Here is a 20909-nt window from a genome sequence, read left to right as displayed (position 1 = left end):
GAGATTCTATCTCGGATACGTTGACTCGATGCCATATATACACCCTTTAATATCCTAATGCCGGTTACTTGCATGAAAAAGGGTGTTCGACTATCCTTCTTGCTAAGTATTGAATTCATAAACAATCTAACTCGCTTCCAGGGTATAGCATGTTTCAAAAATCATACTCCTAACAGGATCAAACATATCATATTAACCATACCTTTGAGTGATAATACATTGTTGGTCTCGCACACCGCTTGTTTTTTAACTGTTTCCATCACTATTGTTGTGGAGGTTGCACACTGATGTATACTTGATGCTGATAATCAATCCAGGACTTAGACCAGCTATGTCCAATATAATATAGTCGGCTGAGAATTCCATATTGCTTAACTTAGCTTCCAAGTATTTGAACTCCTTGCTAATTCTTCGAGTTCGGTGTCGGTTGATGAGCAACTTTTATAAGGGGAAATAATATAACACCGAGGGCCCAAAGAAATAAGTAAAAGAAACGAATGAAACAAAAGCACACAAGGCATACAAATAATACCGTATTCAAGCAACATCATCTCTTACTGTTATTCACAACAATAGTATGCACATATACTTAAGCACACAAACCTCACAAGAACTTCGGTTCTACAATCTAATATGTTTTTGCGGTGTGCGTGAAAGGAGTTGGTGCAAACAAAGCTACACATAGCGTTGGCTTAACACCAGTTGCATCTGTACGGGCTCAAGGATGAGGACAAACTTGGTGATCATGTAGCAAGACACGGACGCACGACCACATCATCATCAAGCGGACGGAAGGGAGCCATACACGTCCACAAAATGGGTGACAAGGTAGGATAGCGGTGAAAAACAAGGCTTGTTGGCATTGCACTTTCCTTATAGCAAAGATCAGTAAGGGTTGCCAACACGGCATGTTGGATGGCACGATTTGGGATAGAAACATGTCTATCACCGAAACGATAGGTGTGGCTGACAGAAAGATAACGACGCGATACTCGAGCATAACTCCTGCAAATGGTGTCTGGAACACTAGGTATCTGGGCACCACTTCGTTGGGACAGATATGACGTCGAACACCAAAAACCAGGTATGCAAAGCTGGTTGGTGCAGGTAGTGGACGAAAACTGATGCCACCTACACTGACCAGGTTTATCGTTAGTGACAAGATATGAAGGCTATATGCATGCTACGCAACAACCAAATACAGCAATCAAATGCAGCAACCCGACTAGACTCTATACTACCAGTTTCTAACGCTCACGCTGACTAGGGCGTTCTATAGCCAGACCTGCTCTGGTACCAAGTCTTGTGGTACCCCGGCTCACAGAGACCGGAACACCCCGTATTCTAACCCAGAGATAAGTCTTCTGGAATACGGCACCGCTTGGCATAGAACAAATCATCTCTTTATTACAAACGATATGGGTACAATGGTTCCGACATCACAAAGAATTACATCGGCATGACGACACTACGCCTGCTGAGGTAGTTCTATGCTAGCAGCGGAATAACTTCTAGTAGCGAAACAACGACGGTGGTGATGGACTCCACTTCGCATGGACTCTGGATGGAACTCTTATCCTAGCTCGCAAACTCGACCAACGATCAATCATGACATGACCTGCAAACTGGCATGACACGCCAGGTGAGTACTTTGAATGTACTCACAAGCACACAACAACTAAAGCAATCAAGACAAACAATAGCATGGCATTTACAGGTTTAAGCAATGACGAACATAATATCACTAGGACAATATAAGCATGGCATCAACATATGAACATGGTGATATGCATCATGTTTCAACTGTCATGATTCAACTTACTCTGTTCCAGGTTATCTCGTAATCTCACATGTATCAACTTACCATCATGGACATAACACGATAAACTCAGGATCAAATCAAGCTTGGTATTAACAATGTCGTGGTAATCATCACATGACCACAAGGAGCTTGATCTTTACCCGGGATCATCACATGACCTCATAAACCTCAACCAACCTCGGTATCCACGATACCATGGTCCTACTCTCATGATTACATAAAGGTCAACCAACTTCTTTCCTCCTCGAACCAGGGTTGTTTATTATGCATATTATAATTACTATTGACCCATAGTGTCACCTACTATGAACTGGGCCCATATCCGCATGCGCAGCTATCGATAGATTATACACTCTCCAGAGGTTAGTACATTGTACCCACACTATGGAATCCAAGGCCTCGTACTCCCATTCGGGTGGACTAACCACGTTCCGACAAAACCAATCTATTGCATGACACTCTCCCAACCACTCTGACAAACTCCCCTCTGGGCTAAGTCATGGGTGTCCCTGATGCCACTCTAGACATCCAACAGTCATCGTCCTGGCAAAACAAAAACAGTCCCAAATGGGGACAACTCGGGTACAACACAATTTGGGCACACAAGGTTATCGCCGCCTACCGGGCTAGATCGAGTAGCACACGCACCTAACCTTCCCTAGTTGGCTTTCCCACACAAGCAAGTGAGGCTGCACTGGTCAGCTCGTCTCGATGGCACTATGACTCAGCCAACAGATGTTCAAGTTTGACTAAAGTCAAGTTTAACTTGAATGTAATGAGCTGAGTCATAATAACATGTTGGAGAACAATGCATATGAACATGATAGCAACATAAACATGGATGAGACACATGACCATTAAACATGTTATCAGCAACAATTCATCTACTAGATACACATGAGCATGGTATAAGAAACAAGCATGAATAGCAAAGGCATAATACTCCTATGAACATAGCCTGACCACTAGCATCGAAAGTAATTACCAGCAAAGAACATAATATTAGCAAGTAATCCTTTAACTAACACATGCAAAATGATCACGGCATAAGAACTAGCATGGATTCACAAGCATGTATATAGCATTCATAGAATATTATCATGCACAAAGTTTTTCAATAATCAAGTAAGAAACTATGGCTACTGTAATACCATCATGCAAGTGGCTGTGGTGGCTTGCCTCGGGATGAAGGAACCATCGGAAAGAAGTGCGATGATGTCGCGGAAAGATTCGCCGGAAACACTTCTCTCTCGAAGGAGGCTGATTAGAGGCAAGGACAAAATGTTCATTTTCAATATGTGACAACATAATGAAAATGCTACCTAAAGAACGGGCTCGACGAGACAAAAACGCTGGTTTTGGAATCACCTGAATCGGAGTTATGGTCGCGAAGATATGGATGGATGAAGCTCATGGATTATTCTACAAAAAGATCCTCACAAACAGGCCCGTGGCTGAAAAACAGAAACCGCCCTCTGCGAAAATATACTTTCGTGCAAACAAAACATACTTCCGTTGTAAACCGAAGGTAAATACGCTTTCAAAGTAGAAAACGTGAAACGTGAAATGCGCTTTCACTTATCCACGTTAGCGGGTCCGGGATCAACGTCTCAGCGGTTGACACGTGGGATTCGCAGGGATGGGGGCGCCGGTCAGGTGTTCTTCTTCCTTCTCTTGCTCGCCCGCGAGACAGAGAGTAGTCGCGCGCTCCGACGGCGACCTGCGGTAGCACGGGCACCTCCGACCGAGCTCACATCACCGACATGCTTAGGAAGCCAAGGTGCACCCGCTTGGACCACTCACGCACACCAGAGATGTCAGAGGATAGCATGGTTGCGGCTGCAGCAGACGCCAGCATCGGGCACCGGTGGACTCAGAGGTCAGGCACTCCAGAGGACGAGGGTAAAGGAGGAGACGCACGAGGGCGCTCGTGTGGATCCTCTAGAGGTGGAGAGAAGGTGGGAGAGGGTTTCCATTGCGCCAATTTTGGAGGGGGTGCAGCGGTCCTAGCGGCAATAGGGGGCGAGGAGAGCTCCTCGAGCTGATTGGAGAGGTCACGGGGGGCTAGGGGATGTGGAGAGGCTGGTGGAAAGCTCAGGAGGGCGAAGGCATGGCTTTTATAGCCGCAGCGAAGATGCCGTGGCCGAGAGTCGCCCTGAGGGTCTAGCCGAAATGCTTTGTCATGGCACAGCGTGTTCGTGAGCCTCGGAGGTGACGGGAGAGAGAGGAGGATTAGGACAGAGCAGAAGATGGCGCCAAGGGGGAGGAGGAAGGGGACGGGGGACAGACAGAGCCGGTCGGGGCACTGTGCTCTCGTGGGCGTGCGGTGGCTAGCATCGGCGAGAGGTTTCTGGAGAACAGGAGAGGTCCAGAGGCTCGACGGCACTCGGGTATGCACGTACACCACATGGAAGACACGTCCCTATGTGACCCGACGCGCAGGGCGCGCCCAACGCTGCCAGAGCGCGCGCACAGGCGTGCAAACACGCGTTCACCGCAAACACGGGCAGGGAAAAGACCAGAGGGACTGGAAAATAATGTCTACCGTGTTGTTCTTTCTAACAGGGACACAGTAGAGGTGATTGATCGATATAAGAAGCCATGGATGGATGGGATTTCTCATCCGAAGTTTGCTGCTGCAAACTTTGGCAAGATGCTGAGGGTCACAGGGATGGCTTCATGATAAAAAAGGATGTCTCGGAAGTTTAGAGAAGGAAGAACAATATTCCTGAGAAATTTGATATGATTTGAACAAGTATTTAACATAGTTGCTTCACAACTGTCAAATCTGCTCCAAACAAAGGAATTAGATGAGGCACTCACATAGAGTGTTTGATTGGACTGAAACTTGGTGGATCATGATGATTTAGCCATGAGAATATACTTCATAATTTTAATACCAACTAGATACACCAAAATGCTACTTGCTTCGCAATGATCTTCTCTAGACACAAACTAAGAATAATTCTAGGGAAAGATTGGCTTAATGAAACTATCCCAAATTTGGTGGAGACAAGATATATGTGAAGGAGAAGGTCCTATTAAATTTTCAGCAATAATGAAGCAGAATAATGCATAGTTTTTTTTTTAAGGGAAACCCCCCACAGCGAGTTTTTTTTTGAAATAATAAGAACTCAAATTCGCGCCCGTGGGGACTTGAACTTGGGTGGCTGGGTTGTACATCCACTCCACTAGCCAAGTGAGCTAGGCTAGTTGCTTCAGAAACTGAAAATCTAACGAGAAACTGAGATTTGATGCTCGGCTCACATGGAGGATAGACAAATTCTGAAATTTAAAGGAGATCTATTATTTGATCATATAAATGCCATGTCAAAATTTCAAATCATTTGGATATGCATAGCTAGTACCTCCTTCACAAAGTCCATTTCTCGACAGAAACTTTGGAAATTAGGTGAGGAAAAACTACTAGGCAAAAGAAGTTGAATTTTGGCATGATGCCCTAATATGGCCAGGAAAGAGTCCACAAAAAGTTTTAGGGCAAAAAGAATATAAAAGTGACACTTTATTCACAAAGTGCCATTTAGGGCAAAATAGGAAAAGGAATATTATTGAATTACTTTTGAACTATACAAGGAAGGGTTTTTGACATGTTTTAGAAAGATATGACCCAAACAATTTATGATATTATTTGGGAATTTGTGCGGAGACAGAATTATAGGTTTCTTCACAACCTAGAGCAAAAAGAATAATTCCTTTAATAGAAAAAAGGAATATTTCCACCAAAAGATTTTGGCTAAGGGCTAAGATGTAAATGACATGATGTTGGTATGGATTTGAGAATGACAAACCACTTTGGAGACTAGGGAGAGATGATCTTCCCAAGTTTCAAGGCCACAGATCCACGGAAAAATAAATCTCAAGCAAAATCGAAAGAAAATCAAAAGAAAAAGAAAGGGCCAAAATTCAGGGTGTGACATCAATAAAGATTTTGATGCACAGATGGTGGTTGTTTTATTTTCTATGGTCCATCTCAGAACTGATGAGGCCAAGACCTTGACCTAGATGACTAATGGGAGGCAACTGTGTGCTAAATGGAAGAACTTCATGGATTTGCTGGGCTATGATCATCAGTGGCTCCATACCCCAATTGGATTACGTCCCCACACGAAGGTTACTTCCACTCACAAGAGTTATCTCTAGCCCTACTATACTAAGAAGATCTCCTCCACCACTGGCAAAGCAACTTATGTGCTTGAACAGTTTCTTGACATCATGCACCGCATATTCACGCACACTCTCTTTCCTCATGTTGGGAACTTGGATCAGGTACACTCCTATCTGGTGGATATGCTGCTATATTGTCAGAAGATGAAGAACTCTGATGAGGTAAAGGTTTTGGATGTTTCCCATGTCATGTGGTTAGAGCACCTCTCAGCTGTGACGGAGTGCAAGTGCCCTATCTATGCTCCTTATTGGATGCATTTTATTGAGAGAACCTGGGAATCCACCTTCCCTGGGAAGTTGTTTGAATGTGATGGACTAGTTTCCCATGAGGTTGTGCAACTGCGCTTGAAGGACAAGTGGTCCACTCATGTTGCTCCAGAGGTGGATACTATAAAGGATGTTGATGAGGATGAGGATGAGGATGAGGTTGAGGGTGGTGATGATCATAGTTATTCCCCTCTGATGTGGATCCATCTTGGGCTCAGAAGCTCAAGGAGAAGATGAAGAAATTTTTCTGCATGCAGGCTCATAGTCAGTAGAGAGCACATCTAGCATAGAAGCATGCTAGGAGTCATCACAAGGCTATGGGGAGGCATTTTGGGATGGACATCCCCATCGGGTCTGAGGATAGAGTTACTGATGAGGAGACATGGAAATCCAAGCATTGCAAGTGGGACTCTAATGTTGATCAGCATGGCACTACAACACCCAGCTCTAGCGATACCGGGGAGTATTTATGATTGTCCCTCGAGTTGCTACCACCTTGGGACGTAGTTGTGCTCCTTGCTCTTTTGGTGTCTCGATGCCAAAGGGGGAAAGAGTTTTGGGATTTGCCGAGTCACGAGTGTGTCTTAGGTGGTTTCTTATTTTCTTCACTCGTGAACTCTTTTATCATTTGCTTTGGTTTAGTTTGTAATTATGAGATTTAAAGACCGATTCATATGGTGTGAGACATATGCTACCCTCCGTTTATCTTTATATGTCTTATTACTCAAACTATGTGTGAGCTTATGCTTATCTTGTGCCCTATGTTTATGCTCACATGCCATATCTCACATTCATGCTTATATATCTTATTGTTAATGCAAGTATTGCATGTCTATAAAATGTAGGGAGAGTGTTGATCCGAGTGTGTGTTATTTGCATTCCAAAAGCATTTTTAAATAGTGCACAGATCTAGGAGCATCTATATTTTGTAGGTGTTGGGGTTTGCTTTCTATCTTATGATATTCCTTGTGCAAATCCCACGTTGTCATCAATCCACCAAAAAGGGGGAGATTGTTAGGGAATATTTCTCCCTTAGTGGTTTTGGTGATTGATAACAATGCATTTACGGACTAATTGTGTACATTAAGCCTTTCAGATAATTATACATTTGGCAGAAGACGATTTAGCCCCTCGGTGGATAATAGTGAAGATGGTTATTTTCATGTGTTTCATTTTTGGTGGAATTGAGTCATAGGAGAACCATAATATTAAGAGCGGGCCCGCATCGGAAAGGTCTGGGTGGAACCAACACGAACACTGTCATTTGCACACTTGTTCCTTTCTCGCGTCAATGGAGTTGTTCCATCTATGCCTCTGTTCTGGTCCTGAAGGAATCAAGCGGTATTACCGTGCACGCAAGCATTAGTACCGCCTACAATGTAAGCAGTAGTACCGCTATGGGCTAACGCTAGTACCACCCGGGACGATAGTAGCGCTGCCTAGTGCAGCATGCGGTACTGCTCGCTCTAGGGTCTCGACTTTTCGTGTGAGACTAGTGAGTTGTTGGATTTGTTCCCCCACTATATAAGAGGGATCTTATTTCCCAATAAGACCACCTCTTCCTTCCCTTAGTTCCATTGTTGCTCCATGCTCCATTTTCGCCCGATCTCTCTCCGTAGACAACAAAACTTATTGATCTTCTAGGGTTTGTTAATAGGGACCAGATCTACACTTCCACCAAGAGAAAAATGATTACCCCGCTAATCCCTTGCGGATGTTGTCACTCTTGGGTGTTTGAGCACCCTATATGGTTGAGGTTACCTCAGAACAACAATCCATTGTGGTGAAGCTTTGTGGTGGTGTTGGGAGCCTCTAATTAAGTTGTGGAGATTGCCTCAACCTTGTTTGTAAAGGTTCGGTCGCCGCCTTCAAGGGCACCACTAGTGGAATCACGACATCTCGCATTGCGTGAGGGCATGAGGAGAATACAGTGGCCCTGATGGCTTCTTAGGGAGCATTGTGCCTCCACACCACTCCAACGGTGACGTACTACCCCTCAAAGAGAAGGAACTTCGGTAACACATCCTTGCCTCCACCGGTTCCACTTCTGGTTATTTATGACCTTTACTTTGTCCAAGTTTTACTTGTGATGTATCCTTTTCTTGCTTGTATTGTTTTTGTAGCTAGCATCATATAGGTTATTCACCTAGTTGCTTATCCACACAAACTATTTGTCGGTAAACCTAATTTGTTAAGAAAAGGGAAAAATGGTAGTTGCCTATTCACCCCCCCCTCTAGTCAACCATATCGATCCTTTAAAAGGGTATCAAGGATTTATTTATGGAATTTTTTCATTAATATTTAGAATAGGTTCGAAAGGATGCGGAAGCATGTCGGGGTCATCGGAAGGGTTTCGAAGAAGTATCGGGAAATATCGACTATTATTGAAAAATATATATATGGGGGGAATTTTCCAGAGATGTTAAATTATATAAAAAATGGTCTGAAAGTATTTATAACAATTTATATTTAATAAAATATCAACGGGCCTAAAAAGTCCAAAAGGTAGAAGGAAACTTGGGCCACAAGGGCCCAAGTGGTGGAGGCGCCCCCCTTTCCTCGTGGGGGTGCGAATTGGACTAGGGACGACGTTGGAGTCCTCCTCCCCTTGGTTAGCGCCCCAAGGAGGGTTTCCCTCCTTGGTGGCTGCCACTCCTTTCTCCTCCAACCTATATATACTTCAGGTATTGGCCCTATTGAGATACACAAGTTTTGGAGCCTCCTCTAGTTAATTTAGTTCTAGTTCTAGTTGGTCCTAATTAACTAATTAGAGCTAGGTCTATTTCCCCTAATCCTCATAATTAGAATCCTAGTGTGGTGCTAATCTCCCCCTCTAATTCTCTGACGATGATTAGTTATGGATGGCGAAGCGTTGCCAGATCATGAAGATGGTACACTTGCAAGCAAGTAGAGAGGTCGTGCATTTGGTATTTGGTTCGAGGGGTTGTTCATCTATGGTTCGAGGGACTGTTCGATCTTCATTGTCACGTTCTTATTATGCTTCTATCTGGTGATGATAACGAGCGTGATCCCAACCATTTATTGTGTCTTCATAGTGTTCTTGGTTCATCATAGAGCGAAACAAAATGGTTTTCTACTACATTTCCCAATAATGGTATCAGAGCAGTTCTATGAGTAGATACAGGTTGCGATCTAGATCACATATGGATGTGAGGGTTTGATGTTCTTGTTATGCTTCACTCGAGTGTTGCTTCACTTCGGTTTATTGAAGGCATGATGCGGCTTTGCACAAAGTTCTGACAATCGATCGGCTCTGGTTGTCAATGATCTGTTAATAGTTCTTTGGCCCCATCATACTCAAGAATAATTAATTGTCGCATACACAAGAGGGTAATGAAGATGATCGATCTTCTAGGGTGTCATGCGTATTGACGAAGCTTAGTGTGGGGCTAGAGATTTTTAATTAAGTCTCTTCCCTCACACACACCCCGAAACTTAATATAGTAACAAGGATTATCGCCTTGATGGTGGACGTAGGTAGCTAGTGTTATCGTGAAACCCTAGAAACCACGTAACTAAAATTTGCCAAACCAATTAGAGGATGCGATTTTGCAGGATTGCATATGATGTGGTATGGCCTTCGTCATGATAATTCGTTCATGTATGAGATGGTTATATGGTGTAATGTTAAGTGACATGCGCGTCACGGTATGACATGATGGCTAGAGCCAAAGGATTTTCACTTTAATGACATGCGTGTCAAACTCGTTATTTTATCAACGGACGTGACAGTCATGCTACGGAGGACCCCAGAGCAAGGTAGCTTCACCCGGCGCAGGAGACCATGATGGTGATACAAGTATCACCCCGGAGAATCATCGCCGATGCCTCGGGCTATACCATATCATGCTTTTATGAATTGCCTGAGATGTTTATCCCTTTGTTGTTTGCACCCTTGATTGTGCAGTAGCCAATTATTAGGGTGATCTCTCACTAAAAATATCAAGTTAAAAGGTGCTCTTCCCAGTGTTGCAACCATATATAACTCATAACTTTCCACAGTGCGTCATGTCCGCATGAGTACAAACGGGTCGTGATGCATAAGACAGGTTAGGTAAGACCAAACAAGCAGATATCACTTGGTTATCTTGAAGTTCTAGCAGAATTGTTGTGAGTTCGGAGCACGAAGCATTGAAGGATTAACAAGAGTCGTATGGAGATATGATTGGCAAAAGATTGCCTACCTGTTAAAATTCTCATCACGAGTGATATCCACATCAATGAGTGAGAATAAGATCAGGGTCTTGAATCGCTTACTAATCAATTATGAGATATATTTATTTAAGTGGGAGTACACTTCATATTAAAAAAATTGTTTAATAATAGTGCAAATTAATTACGAAATATGTCTAAAAAAATTAGGCTCGCAATATGTTCAACTTAGCCCCTATGTTAGAGAAAGAAAAGTTGGTTGGAAATGGTGGAAACTATGCGAATTGGATCCAGAACCTAAGATTTGTTCTTAGAGTGCGAAGGAGTTTGTGTTGGATCAACCCCTAGGTTATCCTCCTGCAAAGGATGCACCGCCAGAAGTCGTAGTTTCTTTGACTGCTCGTAGTGATGACTATGAGTCAGTCGAGTGCCCCATGTTAACCTGTGTGGATCCTGAGATGCCAAAACGTTTTGAACGGTCAACTACCCAGTTCATAATTGGATAAATGGAAGTTATGTACTAGAAGCAAGCAAGGACCGAATGTTTTGAAATAACCAATGCCTCGATTGAATGCAAGTTGTTATAAGGTTCCTCAATGAGCGAGCATATAGTAAAGCTTGTTCGCTATGCTGATAGACTAGCTTCTCTCCAATTTGGAATTCCTCCAATACTCGATACATATATTGTGCTTGCTTCACCCCCGCCCCCCCCCCCATCTTACGATGGTTTTATCATGAAATGCAACATTAATGGGATGGAGAAAAGTGCAAATGAGTTGTTTGATATGCTCAAAACTGCGGAAGCTAGGATGCAGAAGAAAAAACAAGTATTGATGGTCAATAAGACCCGCAGTTTCAAGAAGAAGGGCAAGTCCAAGAAAAAAATCTACTTGTGCCGGTAAGACCAAGAATCATAAAAGGAAAAATGGCGGATCTACTAAAGGGACTAAATGTTTGTACTGCAAATAGAAAGGACACTGGAAGCCCAAGTGCAAGAAGTACTTGGCGAACAAGAAGAAGAATGATTCTTCTGGTTAATGTATAATAGTTATACAAAGTTAATTTTATTCTACTTTTTGATTTCCTGTATGTCATGAGTATTTTATATTGATCAGGAGCTATTATTTTCGAATCAATGTAGGGACTAAATAAAGATCGCAAGTTGAGAAGGAATGAAGTCGTGATGCAAATCGGGAATGGTGATAGGATCGCTGCTCAAGACCGTTGAAGTCACGTCTTCAGTTTATCTCCAAGATTTATCTTAGAATCGAATAAAAGTTATTTTGCTTCAGACTTGTGTAAAACATTATGTTATGGGTTATGCAATGGATATTCTTATAATTTCTAAACAATGGTTGTCCAAGTTCTTATAAGGATATGTTTGGATTTACCTCTATTTGTTAGTGGTTCATTCATAGATCTTGAATTAGTATTCATAAAATTTAAACTGCCAAAACATCTTACAAGGACTAATAAAATATCACTTAAATGTGGCACTGTAAAGGTTATATTGGAAAATAATCTTCATATAGATGAAGCATTGAAAGTCAAATCAGTTGACAAAATACATAATGATGTATATGATCCAATGAGATGACCAGGGCGCGGTGAACAACTACACTTCATTAATGACTTTAGTAAATATGATTTATTAAGTATAAATCTAAATTTTTGAAATGTTAAAAGATATTTAGAGTGAAATGTTTGAAAGGTTCAAAATATTCAAGGTGAAGTTAATAATCAGTATGACGAGAGATGAAAATTCTTCTATCATGAAGAAATATATCTAAGTAACGAGTTTAGCAAAACACTCGAATAATTTTGGAATTATTTCATATTGATATGCTTTTACTAAAATTTTGGGGTATATGTAGATATACTTGGAACTGCAACAAAATCACTAAACAGAGCACCGTCTTTATTCTATTGAGATCACCCCATATGAATTATGCAAAGATAGAAATAAAATTTATCACATCTCAAGATTTGGGGTTATAAGATTTTTATGTAAAGTGTTTACATCCAAATAAACCTAATCCCAAAGCATATAATAAAATTAAAAATTTGTAGGATTTCCAATGGAAAGTATTGGGTATTCCTTCTACCAAAAGTCCAAAGACAAAAGTATTTGTTACAATAAAAATGGACACCTTTCCGAGAAGAAGTTTTCTCGCTAAAAAAGTAAGTGGGAGGACATTACAAGCTAGACAAGATTATTGAATCTCTAGCTAAGGTTGGCAACAAAATGGAAATTGTTCCGAAAGTTGTTTGCAAAATTGGACCGGAATTTTCTATAACGGTTGTAGAAAATTAGTTAAAGTTTGTAACTAAATACATAGATCAGGAAATATTATTGAATCTCTTGAATGGTTTCATAGTGAAATATTCATCTTATAATAAGATGAAACTATGTGATACAAGGAAGCGATGGTGGCGTCCGGCTCGAAAGAATGGCTCAAAGTCATTAAAACTCCAAAGTGGAATTGGTATAGAATAATTAAATTTGGAATTTAGTTGATCCTATGAAAGGTATAAATAGATAGATGACAAACTAGTTTCCTAATTGGATGGATGTATGAATTATACAACCAGAAAAGTTTTGGAAAATCTAAAAATTACCGGAATAAGTATGTAAAACTTCGAAGTAGTTTGAAGCAAGCATCAAGGAACTGAATTAACATTTTAAATAGTTAAAGAGTTTTACTATGTTATAATGATAAAGAAATTTGTATATATACATACAAAGTTTAGTGGGAGCTATATATCATTTCTAAACTCCATATGTAATTGACATATAGGAAATATTATAAAGTTCTTAAGCACAAAGTAATAATGTTTTCACTAAAAGGTTTTAAAGGCAAAAGCAAATTATTAGTCATCAATAGATCTATATGAGATAGATCAAAATGTATGATTGTGCTTAGCCAATAAGAATACATCAACAAGGTTGTAAAAGGTTTAAAATGGAGAATGCTTTTTCTCTCAATGTCACATAGCATGATGCTTAGGAGTGATCAATGTCTAAAGGACAATTGATAAGCATGAAAAGGAGATATTCAATATATATATATATATATATATATATATGTATGTATATATCTATGAGAGGCGATTTCCTATGCATGGTGGTAGCTACACACCCATAGGTATAATTGCGTTTTTTATATACGAGGTGTTGGGTTTCAATGGCAATGGCACAAGTGCATTTTGGTTGTATAGAAATGACTTTTTATCAGTTCTCTTTGTCTTTTTAATTACCTTTTTGATACAAGTGCCTCTTCGTTGTGTACAAAGGGTGTTTCTCACTTGTCTTGGTATTTTTTCTTGCCTTTTGGCATAATTGCATGTTTGCTTGCCTCGCTGGTCCAAAGTCATGATATTTTTGGTATAGAGTTATTTTTCATAGTCCAAAATAATTTACCAATTGAATTAGAGATAAAAAATGGAGCCATGTGTAGCTACCACCATGGGTAGAAAATTATATATATATATATATATATATATATATATATATATAAAGTCTGTTTGTCATCCAAGGTGAAGAATAAGTAATTCTTCACCCTGGTGCAAACTCATAAAAGACATGATTTATTTTAGATGTGGTAATTTTACCTCACACGCCATGTAATCTTACCTCACTGTCATGTTGTAATCTTACCTCACATCCATTAAATTCTCATCCGTCGTGTTATAATCTTATCTCATCTCACACATGCATGTCATAATTTTACCTCACATGCATAAAACATATGTTTCTCACGATGGATGTTAAGAGTCCTTGACTGCACGCCGTAATTTTACCTCACATGCATTTTGGTTCTTGTGGTGACTACATGATGCGTAACTTTACCTCACATGCATAGAATTCCTCACCCAGGATGACGAATAGTCGATCCCTATATATATATAATCCATCATAAAGCTATGGGGTGTATAAAGCCATAAGTTTCTTACATACTACAATATTAGTAACAAATACCAAGGTGATCTTGGATTAGTTCAAAAGGTAAATTTTGATATTATTAAAGTACCTGAGAGATGACAAATAAATTGTTCCTAGTCAAATAGAGGAGATGAAGCAGGTTGTTCTAAATGGTTACAAGAAACATCGGATTCATGACCGATATAAATTGGGCTAATGTTTTGTTGTTTTGAGTAAGTTTTCAAGAATGAACACTACTGCGGATTCTATAACATAAATAGTGTATATTGTATAAACATTAAATGTTTCAAAAGATGTCTGGATCAAGAAGTGACTTCATATGTGCAAGAAGTGTCTTGATATAAAGTATTAAAGAAGTGTCTTGATACGTAAAATATGGTGCAAAATGCAATGAATAATAATGACATTGCTAAAAGCAAAGAATTAAGGGCCCTATAAAAACATACATGACTGCCACAAATATTGTATGGTTTTGAATATGTCAAGACCAGTGACGAAGGCTCTACCACTCAGGCAAAGCATGAGCAACACTAGATAGCCATAGGTGTTAGAGAGACTATGTAAAGTAGTTGACTCTAGTGAAAGAGGAAGACTGTTGGAAATATGCCCTAGAGGCAATAATGGTGTGTTATATTATTTTTATTTTTATAATTAAGATTTTATATATTATGCTATAACTGCTATGATTCTGGAACGTGCGATTCAGTGGAAAACTCATATGTACGTGTGGAATGATAAACGGTAAAACCAAAGGTTCCTAGTCTTGCCTCTAAGCCTAGCTCAAGTGTTGTTAGTGATCATGTTTACCGGATCTTAGGATGTCGTTAAGTGTATATAGTCCTAAAACAACATTAATAATATGACGTTAGAAGAACGATCATATTGAATCGACCCAAACTTGTTGGTTATACATTGAGATAATATCGCCTAAGATCAATTGTTATAACATGGAGTATTAGCATGTGTTTTATGTTCCTTAGACTATGAGAGTATCATAATAAATTCTTACTGTGCGATGAGATTTGGGGTTTCTCAAACCCCGTCTGTAACTAGGTGATCATAACGACAACTTACAGGTTCGTTGGAAAGTTTGACAAGGGACTAGACAGCTCAAGAGTGGGATTTTGAAAGGATGTGTATGTCGCCTAGAGGGGGGTGAATAGGCGCTTTAAAATAATTACGGTTTAGGCTTGAACAAATGCGGAATAAAACTAACGTTTAATTTGTCAAGTACAAAACCTAAAACAACTAGGCTCAACTATGTGCACCAACAACTTGTGCTAAGCAAGATAAACAACTAAGTGATAGCAAGAAACAATATGGCTATCACAAAGTAAAGTGCATAAGTAAAGGGTTCGGGTAAGATATAACCGAGGCACGCGGAGACGATGATGTATCCCGAAGTTAAAACCCTTGCGGATGCTAATCTCCATTGGACCGGTGTGGAGGCACAATGCTTCCCAAGATGCCACTAAGGCCACCATAATCTTCTCACGCCCTCGCACAATGCAAGATGTCATGATTCCACTAAAGGGCCCTTGAGAGCGGTCACCGAACCCGTACAAAAAAGGTTGGGCCAATCCCCACAACTTAATTGGAGGCTCCCAACAACACCACAAAGCTTCACCACAATGATATATGGTTTCGAAGTGACCACAAATGCTTGGGGAAATCTCCACAACTTAATTGGAGACCCCGACGCTTGCCCGGAGCTTTACACCACAATGATTGAGCTCTCAGGCACCACCAAGCTTCTAGGTGTACCATGTACCCAAAGGTAATAAGCTTCCCAACTTCTCATTTCCACGTATCACCGTGAAGAACTCAAACCGATGCACCAAATGCAATGGCGAGGGCACATGGAGTGCCCAAGTCCTTATCTCCCAAATCTCACCAAAGCAACTAATGCTAGGGAGGAAAATGAGAGGAAGAATGAAGAAGAACACGAAGAACTCCAAGATCTAGACCCAAGGGGTTCCACTGACTTAGAGGAGAAAGTGATTGGTGGAAATGTGGATCTAGATCTCCTCTCTCTTTTCCCTCAAGAACTAGCAAGAATCATTGGAGGGATTGAGAGTTAGAAAGCTTGGGGAAGAAGACCCCCTTTTATAGGAGGGGAAAAACCAACCGTTGTGCTTCACAGCCCGCACAGAGCGGTACTACCGGTCATGGGAGTGGTACTACCGCTCGGTAGGTTCACCGGCCACGCTGAGGCAAAAAGGATGCGCAGATAATGTCCGACGGAGCGGTACTACCGCTCGTGGGAGCGGTACTACCGCTTGGTAGGTTCACCACCCATGCCGAGGAAAAAAGGATGTGCAAATAAAGTCTGACGGAGCGGTACTATCGCTCGTGGGAGCGGTACTACACCTCGGCACAAGGGTACTAATGCTCGCCACAGAAACTGCCTTAACTTTCGCATACGAACTCCGAATTCGATGAAACCAAGTTTATTGGAAAGCTAACGACATGGGCTAATACAATCTTGATAGAAATATCAATAAGAAGCAAGTAAGAAAAGTGCCATAATAAAATGGTGAGAAACCTTCTTCGAGTAAGACCGGTAAAAACTCCCAACATCGAAAACATCATAGAAGCTGCATATGGACTCCGTTTTCGATGAACTCGAGCTTGTCATGAAGATGACGATAAGCTCTAAATCTCACAAACAGAAACACAAAACAAGAACCAATAAGTATGATGCAATGATGCAAATGGTTTGAGCTCTCAACGAATGATATGCTCAAGCTACTCACTTGAGAGCCCCCCTTGACAGTACGGCAATCTATCCTAAAACAGAAAACCTAACAAGGGAAAACCTATACCTTGCACCTCGTCCTCTTGAGCTAGATAACGATGATCTTGGCTTCCTCAATATGGACCACCTTTGTTGATTGCGTTGGCTTGATGAAGACTAGTTGATTGCTCCCGCATACACACTATGGGTGAGCCGCTCTTCAGCATATCTTCACAAGTCCATTGCCACCATCCTCCACCACTTGACGTCATCCCCCATGGGTTGTATGAGATCTTCCTCTTGACGCAAGCCCATGAAAACACACCTAACCCCACATAGAACTCTCACGGAGACCATGGGTTAGTACACAAATACGTAATGGACAATGCTTACCATACCATGGGATCACTTGATCCCTCTCGGTACATCTTGTACGCTTTGTGTGTTGATCATCTTGATTTACTCTTTGTTTGACGATCTTGATCAACCTTGTGTCTCTGTGACCATTCTTTGCATAATACCTTAAATAACACATTGGTCATCATATAAACTTCATGAACCCAACAGATAGACTTCAAGAAGTGCCTATGGGCAAATCTTATAAATATAACTTAAAGCAACCGTTAGTCCATAGGAATTGTCATCAATTACCAAAACCACATATGGAGAGATATGCTCTAACAATCTCCCCCATTTTGATAATTCATGACAACCACTTCAAGAGAGTGTATATAAGCAAATAAGCATAACCAAGCGCACACAGACAAAGCAATAATGCATGCGTGCAAGATGTAAATGCTTACGCAATAAAAGCAAAAGCCTCTAAACATATCCAAAGTAAACTCTCTAAACTTCTCCCCCATTGGCATCGATTGCCAAAATGGACGAAAAGTTTAGAAAGCCAATATAGTAGGTGGTCCTCCAAAAAGTGTGTACTTCTCACCAAATGAGTGCAAAGAAATACACAAATACAATGATAAGTAGTTGGAGGAAAACAAACTATATCGAGGACCCAAAGATTGCAAAAAGAAGGATCGTATGGCACAAAGACATACAAAATAGAAGCAAGCAATCAAAAGATACCATGTGGAAATAACAATTACATGGTCCTTAGAACCACATGAATAAAAGATACTATGATAAAGGCAAAGGAGTGTTTTATCAAAACTAGAGAAGCTCCCCATGATTTGTGCACTAATAAGAGATTTTTGTATTTTATACAAGTGCACAAAATAGGATAGTTGCTCCCCCATAATTAATAAAAACACACAACGAGTGCGAGAAGATAGGTGAGACAATAAGCATATCGCTTGCACAAAACAAATGGTTGAGCAACATGTAAAAGAAGAAACTTAAGATAGGCTCAACCAAAATAATGTGTGTGAGTCATGGCAAAGCACTTGAGAAGACTAAGATAAGGATGAGCATTACTCATCAACATAGTCTTGATGAAATGAGAAACAAAGTGCAAGACATATCCTTCTCACACACACACTACTAGAAAATGGGTTCACAAGCTTACTAAAAAACAAATTTAGAACCAACGCTTGTGACAGCCCATGGTGAAGATAGGAAATAATAACCTTGTCAAGAGGAGGGATACCAATCGAAATGGCAAAACCCTCATCAAGACAAGCATGAGGAATAATAATCTTCACCACCAAAGAGTGCATCAAGATGCAAGAATATAAGATATGCACTCAAGACAAATCCTTTCACGAAGCCACCAAAAATGGAAAAAGGAAATGCAACGGTGGACATGAAAGAAAAGAGGATATCAATTAGAGATGTAACTTCTCTCATGTGTAAAAGATTCTAGGTAGAAGACAATCATGATGATATATATCCACAAAGAAGGATGTACACACGAAATGGTTACAAGAAGGAACAAACAAGATATGGAAAAGGAAGTCATAAATATATCAATAAGGTCTTTGCTTGGAAGCATAGCACATGGCCTAATATTTTTTTATTGTACAATATGAACTTCCAACATACGAATATCAAAGACATCCCAACTAGCAATAAGACATCATCGTTTGGATGCTTTGAGAAAGGAAACATGTACCACAAGAACGAATCAAGAGATTCATGCCAAGCTGCAACCTGGAGAGAGAGACAGAACCACGAGAAGAGGGTATAACCCCTCGCGGTCCCGACGGCGCGGTAGTACCACACATCATCACGGTAGTACCGCCTGGCCAGCGGTTGCAAAATTTTACTCCCGCTCGCAGGGCGGTAGTACCGTTCGTCCAGCGGCAGCAGAAAAATATTGTCGTGCTGGATGCGATAGTACCATGTCGGTGCTGCTACTGCATGAGTGCAGCAGTAACACATCTCCAGCGGTAGTACCATGGCTACCCACGGTAGTACTGCTCAGCCAAGAGAAGACATGTTCGGGCCTTGCAAGGAATGTATGCATGAAGTAGATACTTGTTACCGAGACATCATTGGATTGATGTAGTAGATGGTTGTTCGTTGATCATCCTAACTTGGCTCCACTAAGCACACAGTGTCAACACCTTCCTTCTAGGTGAGCCGAGCATCCAATGCATCTCCAACTGTTTCTAGAACAACAAACAAACAAAATGGTGCCCAAACTCATTGGGACCAAAGAGTTAGAAAACCAACAATACATAGGACAAACTCCACATAAATATGTGCATATAGGTGAAATTGAATTTCATGCACAATTTAGCCAATTTATGACAAGGTGGAGTTTCCCCTATATATCGGGTCAAGGAAAGAAAGCATGCAAAAGAAGCTATATACAGTAAATATGCATGCTCAAGGCTCTCAAGAATCAACTCAACACAAAGTTGATAAGTCACCAAAAGACAAGGTATCAAGTGATAATAAGATCCCAAACGAAAAACTATCACTTGAAGGATATCAAATTAAAAGATACCTCAAGGAATGAGATATCCATTGACACATGCCAAATAAAAGGAAACAAGATACCAATTGAGGGAAAACAAACACGAGGTATCTAGTTTCCAAAAGAGAGCTAGGTTCCAAACAAACCAAGCCCTCGACAAATTTTCATGATGGCACAAAGCATCATAAAGATCAAGACTTGCCTCCCATCAGCACACTTGATGGGGATCAAAAGATTTTATGATGGACGAATAAAGAGAGTGTTCTAAAGAAAATAGGATAGCTCCCCCAAGGAATGTGCATTATATAGAATTTGCATTTAAATACAAAATGCACAAGATGGGATCATCACTTTCTATATATCTATAAAAACACTAGACATGTTAAAATAGATCCACAAGAGGCAAGGAAAACAAACGAAACACAAAATCCAATGTAAAGACGATTAACAATTTATACCACATGATGGGAATACCAATTGTCAAGGACAAGAAGTATTTTGGAAATAATACTCATTGGTAGATCACAAATATATCCAACATCATCTTTTGCCCCTAAAACGCAAGCAAATGACACTTGTAGAGATAACATGCCACCTATGAACGAGATAATTTACAATATCAACACTAAGTGGCAATACCTCAAATGTACACATTTTCTAGGCTTGTAATATGCACATAGCATATTGCTCCCCCATAATGTGATAACCCAACAATATTAACAAGTGTAAAATTAAAACCAACAAGAGATAACTAATGGACCATATAGAATTTGAATTTCTCATTAGTAAGACATACCACATATAGACTAGATAATCTTGAAACATCAATACTAAGTGGTATTCCTCATGTATACACGTTTAGAGGATTGTGAGGTGCGCAAAGCACATCACTCCCCCAAAATGG

At 40.6% G+C, this 20909-nt stretch overlaps 1 long non-coding RNA gene across 2 annotated transcripts; it reads right to left on the bottom strand.

The window, feature by feature from the left end:
• Nucleotides 1–520: 520 nt before the first annotated feature.
• On the bottom strand, nt 521–4156 carry LOC123399197. Of its 2 annotated transcripts, none has more exons than XR_006610331.1 (3): nt 3191–4156; nt 2974–3082; nt 521–1131 (listed from the first exon to the last, which is right to left on the bottom strand). It is a non-coding gene; the product is annotated as an uncharacterized LOC123399197 (long non-coding RNA). The 2 variants fall into 2 exon arrangements; XR_006610330.1 differs by lacking the exon at nt 521–1131 and adding an exon at nt 1385–1625 and having other exon boundaries at nt 3191–4153.
• Between the last annotated feature and the right edge of the window lie 16753 nt (nt 4157–20909).

This window comes from Hordeum vulgare, chromosome 5H (genome assembly GCF_904849725.1).
Source record: "Hordeum vulgare subsp. vulgare chromosome 5H, MorexV3_pseudomolecules_assembly, whole genome shotgun sequence".
Lineage (NCBI taxonomy): Eukaryota > Viridiplantae > Streptophyta > Magnoliopsida > Poales > Poaceae > Hordeum > Hordeum vulgare.
The sequence above is the reverse complement of the archived record's forward strand: the minus strand, read 5'-3'. Positions and strand labels throughout refer to the sequence as shown.